This window comes from Miscanthus floridulus, chromosome 9 (genome assembly GCF_019320115.1).
Source record: "Miscanthus floridulus cultivar M001 chromosome 9, ASM1932011v1, whole genome shotgun sequence".
NCBI classification, from domain to species: domain Eukaryota; kingdom Viridiplantae; phylum Streptophyta; class Magnoliopsida; order Poales; family Poaceae; genus Miscanthus; species Miscanthus floridulus.
In genome coordinates this window covers 36,644,961-36,656,920 of record NC_089588.1, presented here as the reverse complement: position 1 = coordinate 36,656,920, position 11,960 = coordinate 36,644,961, and positions in this window count along the sequence as shown.

Below are 11,960 nucleotides of genomic sequence, written 5' to 3'. Positions count from 1 at the left end.
GGATAGGCACAATAGAGTAGCAAGGAATAGCAAAATTCGCAACTGAATAAGTATCCCAAGTACTTGTCTTAGTTGCTGGCCTACTCATGTTTCAAGTACCAGATGTATCAAGTGATGTGAATAGCAAGAATATGATTAGGAACAAGATAGAAATCAGCACACGCAAACACAGCTCAAATGGCGCTCTCTATGTGCTCCTCTAGATATTGTTCCTCTTTTGCCCCTCTCTTTTTTCTATTTTTTTGGGCTATCGTTGTTTTTTGAGAAATTTCAATTTTTTCTTTTTATTTTTTTTTTGATATTTTTTCTTCACTTAGGAGAACAAAATAAGTAACCATAGAAAATATGAGCTTAAACAAGTGAAAGACGTGGCCTGTGGAATTTTTAGAAGACATGCTCGAAATCGACAAAGACCTTGTGACCATGAAAAGAGGAACTTGTGACCACTTTTTGACCAAAATAAAAATCTCTGACCCTAATAAAGTAGGGAATGGACGGATCCGAAATTTTTTTCTGATTGATTTTGATATATCGAACGTCAAAATCTGAGTTCGTATGCGAAAACTAGACCAGTTTTAAGAACGGACTCTGAATTAGAGGACAAAACGGGAACAATGTGCGCAAAATTGGTCACAACAGCAAGGATTTGATGGAAACAGTGAAGACAAGTGTAACAAATAAGATGACGTGGACTAGGGTTTGATGAATACAAAGGAAACTTAACAAGACATAGAGATATTCACGGATTATGATGAAAAACAAAGGGGAAAACACAAACTGGACTAAAAACGATCTAAAACCAGCATCAAGAACTTGACCAAGGGCACAAACTCAACAACATGAAACAAAGACGAACTTACACGACACAATGAGGCTATAGGACAAGGAATATATGATGATGTATATATTGTTTTGGCTTTTTGTGGACTATAGGTAATACAAAAACAATAACAATCTAAAGAGAAAAACAAAGTTATATCTAACGGGCAACATGGTCTCTGATACCACTTGATATAGACTAAGTCCGATCTTCCAAAAGGTATGGTAGCGTCGATTAGTGGAGACTTGACATTCATGATCTAGGCTTTGAACCAAGTTTGATTTGGACCCCCGCAACCGTTACACCACTGCTCCATTGGTTATCAACCACGTGAACACGATTGACCTCACCGAGAAGGCTTTCCTGCAAGCGAATCAAGAACACAAGCAAGAATGGGATGAACACAATCTGAAATTGCAAATAAATATGAGGCTTATGAAATCAAGAAGGAGTTCAAGTATTTATTCAAAAGGACTAATCGCCACAGGTGAACAAAATCAAGAACTGGGGCCCTGGTTCACAGCAAGCGGCCTTGGCGGTGACAGTTGTAGCAAAACGACGTCTGTTTCATGAGAAAATCAAGAACTAAACAAAACCCAAACCCTAAAGAGAGTGATAGCTGGTATAGAGTCTTGGGCGTCACCCCCCTGGATGTGCCCCCTAATGGGCCCAAACACGATACACGGTCCAACAGACCAAAAGACGGTGTCGTTGCACCCTAGCAGATTCTAGACGCTGATTTGTTTCGACGATTTCTGTTGATTCCTAAGGTCTTTTGATGTGAAAGAACTTAGATTGGCTTCCTTATCAAATTAGCTTTCCAGCCATATGTGGATCGTCAAAAATGGAGTTCGGATACGTCCTGGGTTACTAGTTTAAGGTAGACTGGTCCTGAAACCTGAGACAGACTCGAACTTGAGTTGCTTTGGGCCTCCACCTCGGGGACTCGAACCGAATTAGCCTTGGACCTCCTTCTTGACTTGGACACCCTTGCTGGCCTCCTATCCCTCCATGCCATGCACTAAACATGGACATATGCATGGGTGACATGTCCTCATCAATGAGAAACACACTCCACTCACTAGCATCACTTGAGATCACATTTGGGTGAGACTGGAAAGGCTCTAGTGCATTTGCATTGTTGATTTGCATCCCACGACACTATGTGAGTGTAACACCCTAGTGTTAAGCATTGCATTTGGCACTTGCATTTCATGAGCACAAGCATTCATGAGCATGAGCATATGGAATTTCACCTTATTCTTTACATATTATCATGTGATGTTGATTATATACATGCATATGGTTGTGATCATGTGTGACCAATGCAAGATATGGTTGTGAGGTCACAAAACACCTTTGACATGTCTAGGGTGGTAAATGGAATAATGTTTCTATTCATGACATGGGCCAATTTTGCTTCTAAGTCCTAGTTTACTCAAAATGTCATTTTTCATTATCCTACTTTGACAAAAGTTGAACTATTGTATAGAGTGTTTGCATGGTAGTACACCCTTAATAAACGTTGTATGTTATCTTATGTGGTACAAACTTTATTTAAGGGTCATGAGCTAATTCAATGCCTAACATGGTCAAATAGGGCTCACAAGAATCAATAAAATGTTATTTCTAGACTTAGAAATTTTGCTAATTCCAAAATGCTGATTTCAGTTTCAACTGCACCACTTTGGATCTTTGTAACTTGCTAACCATGATGAATTAGATGTTACTCCCTAAAGCAGAGTTGTAGATCTCACATAGCTCTACAACTTTCACTAATAATGTTTTCACTAAATCACCACGGATTAGGAGTTATATCACCTCAAAGTCGCCCTGTTAGTCACCGAATTAGGCCTCAGCCAAATTCAAACTGGCCTCGGTGGCCGACCGCGCGCAGGCCGTGGCCGCCACCTAGTGGCTGTATGCCAGTGTTAGGCCCGCTGGTCAGGCCAAGGCGGGCAGAAAAGCTGCCACGATGTGACCCTCCACTCCCACTCACGCTCACTCCTTTGCCTTGCCTCGCGCTCATTATCTTCTATAGCCAAGCAGCGCCATCACTATCGTGCCTTTGTAGACCTCGAGCGCCACCACCGCCACACCATTGCTTAATAGCTCGTGCACACTACCTTGCCATGACCTGCTCTACATGCTCAACCCGTTAGCGCCTTACTCGAGCCAAGGTAAAGGCCTATGGGCCATTTCCATCGCCATGACCCTCGCCAGAGCACAGCTGAGCTTGCGCTCATTGTGGTCATGCTCACTAGAGCCCTCTCACCTTCTCCTTTCTCCCATTTTGGGAAGCCTAGGGTTAGGTCTAGATTGAGCCAGGGGCCGGTTAACCGCTACTACTGCATCAGCGTGGGAACACGCGACTGCACCGTGTGTGTCCACCATGGCCATGAGCTAAAGCTCGCCGCGATCGGTACCAACTAGACCCTATCACCCCCTCTAGCACGTGTTTCAGCATCACTGTGAACCCTAGCAGCTTTTTCCATGATGGAGACCTATCACTGACTGCCATCTCATCGGAATGGTGACCTCGCCATTGCCGCGCTCGTGTCACCGTGCCGCCATGCACAAGGCCGTGCCCCTCCGACACCACTACTGACCCTAATCCGCACCCGCTAGGTTCGCTAGGTCACCATGAAGCCATAGCTGAGCTCACCCTAGCCCATCATGGCTAGAGTCGGCTAGTGCGCCGCCACACATCACCGCCATGCCGCCATGGCCGCCGTTGAGCTTGCTCCGATGTGCCTTTGAGTCAATCACAGGTACCATATGACGCGGGGTGTCTAGGGGAGCACGTCGGTGGTGACCTCACCGTTGGTCAAGCCGCTGCCCTACTTCTGTGCTAATGACATGTGGGGCTTGTTGACCTATGGGGCCAAGTAGTCAGTCACAGCGGGTGTAGTGAGCTGGGTACACGTAGCGATTTTAGTTTTAAATGTTTTTCTTTATTCTTTTTTAGAAATTGATTCAAACTTCAAAAATTCATTTCTAGAGCTAGGAGTGTCCAAATTGAGTGAACCAAATTTTGTTGGATTCATCGTGAAGTGTACTATTTGATAAAGATATGAAACCAACTGTTTGGGATGTTTTTCTAGGAGAATTAAATTAATCTATAAAGTGCTTTTAAATTAGTTTCAATAGTGTAAAATGCATAACTTGAGCTAGAGGAGTGAGAAAAATGTGATTCCAATTTTGTTGGTCATGTGTTGACATGATCTAGCTAGGAAAAATGCTAAACCTATAGTTGGCATATTTGGAATATGATCTTCCTATTTAATCTTAAATAATTCCTAGTTTCTAGTGAAAATAAATGGGGTAAAAACATAACTTATGATCATACAAATTTTTACACAGTGTTATTATGCTAGGATGATAGTAAGAAAAATATAAAATCTATTGTTTAGCACATTTCACTAGGTTAAACCATTTTCACTAAAATAAGCCAATGTACCTTGTTATTTTTGTAGAGGATGATATACTTGTTCAGTTGGCATGAAATTTATACAGTATCCTATTGGGAGAATATATGAGCAACTATAATTTTCGTAGAATTTACTGTGCACTTGTGATATATGTTCCTTATTTCACCTTAGTGTCCAAATAAATTAATAAAGGCATTTAAATAATTTATTTGGGCTAAACCATTAAGTTTTCTAAAGTGTATATGATGTCTATGAACTATTGGTACCATTGTTTGTGCCTAGATTTGATTGCTTGTATGCAGTGAAATATTAATTGCTCTATAATTTAATTATAGTGACTGTTTTGGACAGTTTGTTGTTAAGTAAATTGCATGGTTTAAATGATGTTTTCTGTGAATCTTGTCAATAACAAAGTTGTAGATAACTTACTTATCTTGATTGTGTCAAATGGTCATGGCAATAAGCTAAATGGTTTGAGAGTTATAGCTGTTGGAAATTGGTCTCCAGAAATGCTTATTCTCGGGAATTTTTGGATAGATCTGAGAACTTGCTTTGTTTGACCTTGATAGCCATTTAATCATCTTGAGATGACTATAAGAAAATTGTAGGCAGTTTTATAAGCTTTCTCAAAAGTCCAATATCATAGTATTTGGTTGAGGAGAACTCTAGATATGGCCAAAATAAATTGTTGTTGTTTACAGTCCAGGAAATGACAGTCAAATTGTAATTGTTTGTCTTATATGATGCTTGTGTAGATGCCTAGGCTAATTGAGATTAGTTGTTAGCTACAGGTTCTAAGCCTCTTACTGATGATGAACAACTTTACCTTAGGTTACTAGAACTTGGTGAGTGCATGTTTCTTGTACTATAGAAGAGATATGCACCTACTCAGTAAAGATCAACTAGAAGAAAGTTATACATCTACTTGGTCAATGAATGTTAAACTTATCATACATCTTGCGGATAACCATGCTCATGCATATACACTTGATCAGGTCATCTCATCTCTTATGCATTCATGATACTCATTTGTGCGTATTCATACAATAGGTTCCCCGAAAGGAGTGACGCTACTCGAGTCTGAACCTGAGCTTTAGGAGGAACAGCAGGCAGCCTAGGAGCAGGAGTTTTAGGTGGAAGGAGGAGTCAACGTGGAAGATCTTTCTAAGTGTGTTGATCACCAACCTTTTTTGTTTCTGAAAGGCAAGTCCCGGAGCATTCTAAGCCTCCTATGTTTTCTAAATATCAACCTGAGTCCTTTTATGTTGATGCATTAAGTACTAGGGTTTGATTAGAACCACTTGCTGCATATACTTTCCTTGTCTAGACAAATATATCTTGAATCCTATGTAGGTCAAGGATCAAATATATGCTTAGTCATGCTTAGTCTGGTAGAAGTCGGGTGATTTTTTATCACCTACACGATATAGGTAGATATCTGGTCACGGTTGGTTATCATTGTTATTATGGAAATAACCATGTGTTGATGAATAAAAGGAGACCAGGTGGGATTGTGATAGAGAAGCAACAAGGCATGGAGGTCTTGGTGCCTATTTATACCTATCTATGTCGGTTAAGGACCGATTTGCTATATGTCCTTATATCATGTTGAATGCATGCCTAGCACTTAGTTGGCCGGATAAGCCGTTCCAACCCTGAAGCCGAGTAGCTCAACTCTAGCCAGGACCCAGCAAGTGAAAGTGCGCACACTGGAGGAAGTAAGGGTGTGTGGGGAGCTAGTGGCATGAGTCCAAGGGTAGGCTAGGCCTAAACTTCCTAGCAGATTGGTAGTATCCCTGAGGGTGTGGCACTGAATGGACCCACAACTGTACCTGAGTTGTACCAAAGATGACCCGACGCGACCCCAATGGGGGAAGTATTGATTTGTGTTAGGAATAACCCCCCAGCTGGTTGGAATCAATTCGAGTCATCGTCTCTCCCGGATAGTGAGAACTTGACTGAGCAGCAGCAATGTAGCATTAATTAATGGAACTTGATGGTTATGATGATGCTCAAATTAATACACCAGATATGGTTACTAATGGTTGTTAGCTTAATCACATGATTGCTCTAGTACAGGTGCTAATCTAGAGATGCTTAATTGAATAGGTATTCAATTTGATGCTAAAGATATTAAATCTCCAAGTTTTGTTACTTAAGCTTTGATGCAAAATGTTGTCAAGTTAACTCCACCAATAAAGCCTTGCATACTCCTTGGTGTCATATTATTTATGGTTTACGATGGGTAAGTCTAGCTGAGTACATTCTCATACTTAGGGTTTATTCCCTCTTATTGCAGATGATATGATATATCTTGGGTACTGTAAGAACTGCCTTCATCCTACCGTGGATGAGGACTAAACCATGGGGCATGGTACTTCTAAGTTATCCTCTCTATTATGCTTTTGCTAGAAATGACCATGGTACTAGCATGTATTTGAACTAAGTATGATATTGATGTCAAACTACTTTGCTTCTGCTATTTGAACTTGGTTTGTAATAACTATGTGAACTCCAATGTATGTGAGATACTTGTGAACCATTTATGAATAGGGACGTAACATGTGACTTGTTATGTTGAATCATGTATGATCTTGGCTTGTATGTTGGTTGGTTTGAGATCCTTTGTGATTTCATCGGACTACCAGGTTTATATGGGCTCAAGTATGATAGTTTGATCGCTTCGGTGATTGCTATTGTACTTGTGCTCTTATAAATTGGACAGTTCTATTATAGCTGGCATTGGAGCAAGGTTCAACACTAAACCTATTATATGGGTATTTAAAACAAAGGTTTTGTTTTATAAAATCAGTTTGACAACTTATAGCTATATATATATATAGGTGTGTTAAAATCTAAATTTTAAATTTAGAGTGTGCTAGTGGTCATATCCTTTTTGCCCAGTTAAGGACTATTAGGTGTCTAAATAAGTACTAACATGGGGGTTTTACTTTCGTCGACCATACGGCGGGGTATTGTATGGATGCCATTCATTTGAGTGGTGGATCAATTGCTTCTACGCCCAAGGTAAGAGTGGCAAGACCGCAAGGGTGAGCGTGTGGTCTAAGGGGAGAGGTAACTTTGGTACTGTGGTATATATATGTCCCATATATATACACACTAAGGTATTTAATTATGGATTAGCTTTGATATGGAAGTATATGTATGGGTATATATATGGAGGTATTTAGTTGCAACCTAGAGCCTAGATTTACATTTTGGCATATATAATTGTTGGGTTGGGCTGAAATGAAATTATTATGCAGGTACACTAACAGTGAAATGTGTAGCCTAATTAGTTACGTATATTGAGAGAACGTATGTATGCCACCGTGTATGTCGTTAGAATTTTAAATTTTTCCTAAGATTCGTGAGGACGTACGGAACGTGCATGCATCATGTTCACTCATGCATTTACATTTTTGCATTCCTCCCTCCCTAATAATTGCTTACTACATTCATTAAATTTCTCCTCGCGTATGATATCCTCACACAAGAGTTGCACACTTTGATACAAATGGTAGCACCAGGAGCCCCGCCTCGCAGTGACATGTTCTTGGTTGTGTTTGGCACTCCTACCTGCTGTGGAGGGTCTTAAACTCAGTTGGGTATGCTAAGCCACCCCGCTACTTCTAGAGGGAAGTGGCAGCTAAGGGGCTGCCGTGGAATGATGTGCAGGTGAGCATTCCAGCCTGTGCAGACAATCCACATTAGCAAGGGTGGAGTATTGAGTTAGATGGGCGGTCTCCTTGGGAAGGTGCCCAAGTGGTAGCTTTGGAGGCACCGAGTGAGATCTGTTAGGAGTTTGGTGATGAGCTTGTCAATGGTCTAGCCAAACCTTTCCCTGGGTGGATCCGTTGGTGACCACTTGGATGCAGTTGGGCGGCAATGCACTAGTGAGAGACCATGATGAGCGAGCAGAGAGCTCTAGTGCTGCTATGAGCGCTATGTTTGCCGTCCTAAAGATGTTCTACTCCTACCAAGACAGCTATGTCAGCTGCTTGCTAGAGCTCTAGCGAGCGCAAGCCACATAACGCTAGCTGCGAGGGCATGTGCACATGCATCAGAGGGTAGCTAGAGAGGCTCAGTGGGAAACCGATAATGCTATTATAGCTTTGGAAGCTTGCCGGGTTCAGTTGGTGAATGTTGTTGTAGAAAGAGATGTAGCTAGGGCAGAGATACAAGATGTCCATGCTGAGAGGGGTGAGGTCATTCGCCTTCCTGAGGCTTTGGAGGTAGCTAGAATCTGGACTGTGTTTCAGGCTGCTAGGTAGGCAACGGAGTTTGATTGCAAAGAGTAGGAACTCATACACCAGATTGAGGAGCTTCAGCTAGATGTTCATCATCTCAATAACATGGTGAACCCAATTCTTCCTCCAGCTCTAGCGGTGGAAGAAGATCCCAATGTGTTGATTGCTGAGGACGATGGCATGGAGGTGGACGCCGAGGCTAAGCCTGAGGAGTAGGGGTCAAGCCTTTTGAGGATGACCACGGTGATGATGTGTTCAACATCGACAGCGACCACTCTAAGGCATAGCTTAGCTATAGTACCTAGTTAGATGCGCTAGCTCTCTATCTTCCATCCTTTATGTAATGAACTCATAATTTAGGTTTCGATCTCATGATGTACTCCTTTGATGTAATCTACGAACCTTGCATGTTTAATCCATGTCGTTGTTGAACCTTAATAAATGTCTAGTTTGTGTGCTTGCAAGTATTTCGCATGTACGGGAATGCATTGCGTGATCGCTAAGTAATATAATTGGTGATGTTGTGTTGTGGAAATGAATTATTATGCTTCTTTTTTATTGTATGAATGTAAATTTTCTCCAGTAAATTCAGTTTGGCATAATTATATAATTCCTCTACAATTTTCTAACACCATCTATAATTACTTGTGGTTGTAATTCTACAGATGACGTGCACTCATAGGGGAGCTGGTGGAGATGATGTGGGTGGTAGTGGTTCCTGTGGCAATGACACTAAGGACCTCCCACCACCACCGCATCCCATGCCAGCAGAGATGATGGCCCAGCTCATAGAAACCCAATGTTCTATGGGAGAAGTGCTGCACGGTCTTGCGCAAAATGCCAGCCATGGACGGGGAAGGGACCAACGCCAAGGGCCTGAACCTAACTAGTTCAGCGATTTTAAGGACTTTCTTGACACCAAACCTCCTATCTTTAAAGAAGCAGAGGAGCCATTATAAGTAGATGAATGGCTGAATACAATTGAACAAAAGTTCTATCTCTTAAGGGTCACAGAGCACATGAAGGCAGAGTAGGCATCACAGCAGCTGTAGGGGCCTACAAGCATGTGGTGGAGTCATCATCGATCCACTTTGCCTAACAATGCTCAAATTATCTGGAACCAATTTAAGGCTATAGTTAAGGGACATTATATTCCCCTAGGTCGTATGAGCATGAAGCATACAGAATTCATGAAGCTGACATAGGGTACCAAGAGCCTAACTGAGTATTAGCATGCCTTTAACAACCTATCAAGGTATACCATAGAGTTTGTTGACACTGATGCAAAGAAGATTGCTAGTTTCAAGAGGGGGCTTAGTCCGAAGCTCATGAACACTCTAGCTAACAGCAAGTGTGCCACTTTCAATGAGTTTGTTAGTGATGCTTTAACTTAGGAGAATTAGAACAACATCTATTCAGCATCTAAGAGTCATAAGAGAGCTTATGAAGCAGGTGCATCTCAGTAAAAAGCTCCTATTGCTATGAGACCTCAGTTCCACCCACCTGCTCCAAAGTATAGACCACCCCAAAAGAAGGTACAGACCAGTTAGAACTAGAAAGTGTATTGCAAGGCCTTTTCTGTTGCTCTACCAAAGGGTAGCATAGGACAAGGAAGCTCCAGCGTTCCACCTAGCAACATGCCATCCTGGAACTGCAACAAGCCTGTCCATTGGGCAAGAAATTGCTCCTATCCCAAGAAGAAGAAGAACCAAAAGCAGGGTAATCCAAATGCATGTCAGGGACACATGCACTATACCACCCTAGAAGAGATCCCTTTAGGTGAAGTTGTTACTATGGGTATGTTTCTTGTGAACCAACACCCCACAGTTGTTTTGTTTGATTCTGGAGCTTCACATTCAGTTATGAGTCAAACATTTGCATCTAAGCATGACCAGAGGGTAGTTACTATAGATAAGGGTGGTTATTGCATAGCCAGAAATAATATCTCTACCAACTAGATAGTCAGAGATGTGCACATCTCAATAAGCAACTGAGAGTATACCTTAGATCTTGTAGTATTGCCAGGGTTGGGGATAGATGTAATCTTGGGTATGAAATGGATGAGTGGCCATGGAGTTCTTATTGATACTTCAACTAGAACCATCATGTTGAGGGAACCCTAGAGTAACAATGCTTTCCTAGTGCTACTTCCTAGGAGTTTTGATCTCCAAAACTTAGCCTATGCTATTCAGACCATGACCCTCCTTGATATTCTGGTGGTATGTGAGTTTCTGGATGTGTTTCTAGATGAATTGCCTGAGTTGCCACGCAACAAGGATGTAGAGTTTAAGATTGAGTTATTATCGGGTACAACACCCATCTCTTGGAGGCCATATAGAATGCCACCAAATGAGCTAGCCGAGCTTAAGGTTCAATTGCAAGAGCTTTTAGAGAAAGGTCTCATCTGACCTAGCTCATCTTTATGGGGTTGTCCCGCCTTATTTGTGAAGAAGAAAGACAAATCCTTATAGATGTGTGTGGACTACCGACAACTTAATACCATAACGGTCAATAACAAGTATCATTTGCCTCGAATTGATATCTTGTTTGATCAGTTGTCAAGGGCAAAGGTGTTCTTCAAGATCAATTTGAGATCTGGTTACCATCAGATTAAAATTAGGATGAAAGATATACCTAAGACTTCTTTCTCCACTAGGTATGACCTGTATGAGTATTTGGTCATGTCCTTTGGGCTGAGAAATGCTCCAGCATATTTCATGTATCTGATGAATTTGGTGTTCATGCCCGAGCTGGATAAGTTCATGGTTGTGTTCATCAATGACATTCTGGTCTATTCAGAAAATGAGGAGGATCACGTAGAGCACCTGAGAGTTGTTCTAACTAGGCTAAGAGAACATAAGTTGTATGCTAAGTTTAGTAAGTGTGAGTTTTGGCTTTGGAAGGTACCTTTTCTAGGGAACATGCTATCAGAAAATGGGATCTCTATAGACCCCTCTAAGGTGCAAGAATTATGGATTGAAAGGCCCCGACTTTAGTTTACGAAGTTCGAAGTTTTCTTGGTTTAGTAGGTTACTACCGTTGGTTCATTCTGGACTTCTCTAAAATCGCCAAGCAAATGACAAGATTGCTTCAGAAAGATGAGAAGTTTGTGTGGACTCCAAAGTGTGAGGCTGCTTTTCACACTTTATGGACTTTGTTGACTTCAGCTCCCATTTTAGCACAATCTGATCCTGAGAAACCTTTTGATGTGTTTTGTTATGCATCAAGTATAGGTTTGGGATGTGTTCTTATGTAGGAAGGCTGAGTCATTGCTTATGCCTCATGTCAGCTGAGGAAGCATGAAGTCAATTACCCAACCCATGACCTAGAATTAGCAGCGATTGTCCTTGCATTGAAGATTTGGAAACACTATTTGCTTGGCAATGTGTGTCATATTTACACAGATCATAAGAGTCTTAAGTATATCTTCACTCAACCCGAATTGAATATAAGACAGAG